Source organism: Pygoscelis adeliae, unplaced genomic scaffold (assembly GCF_000699105.1).
Source record: "Pygoscelis adeliae isolate BGI_AS28 unplaced genomic scaffold, ASM69910v1 Scaffold182, whole genome shotgun sequence".
In the NCBI taxonomy this organism is placed as follows: Eukaryota; Metazoa; Chordata; class Aves; order Sphenisciformes; family Spheniscidae; genus Pygoscelis; species Pygoscelis adeliae.
The window spans coordinates 790,782-791,803 of NW_008824669.1; positions in this window are offsets into that span (position 1 = coordinate 790,782).

Genomic DNA, 1,022 nt, shown 5'->3' on the forward strand with positions numbered 1-1,022 from the left:
TTCCAAGGGAAAGGCCTGGCCTTTGCCGGCGGCACTGCGCAGGCCGTGTGGGGTGGCCCAGTGGCGGGGTCTGGGGGAGAAGGAGGAACAGGAGCTGGGGGAGGCCGGCCCTGTGCGGGCAGTGCCGGGCGCCTCTGCCATGGAGAGCAGCCCCTCCATGGCCCAAACACATCTGTGCCATTACAAGTTCCAGCAAGGGGCCAAGGCCTCTTTCATGCAGGTCGTGAGCACCTTGTTGCATCCCTGTATGGCATGTAGGCCCCTTAGACTGCCAAAGACCAGGTGGGAGTTGAACTGGATGGTCCCTCAGGTCCTGACCAGCCTGAATTATCGTGTGGCTTCATCCCGTTGCTGTAGCTGTAATGCCAGCACCAAGGTGAGGTTCCCCTAATGTGTTGGGCTGCGGTTATGAAAACTGAGGTACTGAAGTTTTTCAGGACTTTCTTGCTAGGCCATGAGCTTTATAGTTAAAATCAGCTGTGCTGAAAACTGGCTCTGCAAATAACTTCCATACCACCTGAAGAAATACACTGTGAATGGGAGAACCAACGGAGATCTAGGGTAGAAGAGGAATGAAAAAGAAAAAAATCCCATTTCTGCTAAGCTAGGATATTCTGTCCGTCCTTAGCTGTGCTATCCATGCAGGCACGGTGCAGTTACTCTGCAGTTGTGTCTTTGGCTAGATAATTGATATAATAGCACCTTCTTCAGTCCTCTTCTTAATCGCTCTCAGCACTCAAAATTCCCTGTGCTAGAGTTGAAGTGCCTGAGGGAAGAGAATTTTTTTGTCATGGAGATAATGTGGAGTCATGCAAATTCCATTCTGTTCAGGCACTTTGCACTAAGTATTTCACTCAGAGAAGATGTCTTAGAAACCTGGTGCCCTCTTTTCCCATGCAATTGATGAAGCTCCCTTAAGCGTTCTATTACCAGCTCTTTATCATAGACTTTCAACCTTGGCCTGTGTAGCAACAGGCATACTGTAAAATAAGCATTGTATTTTTTTTTTTCTTATTGCAGGG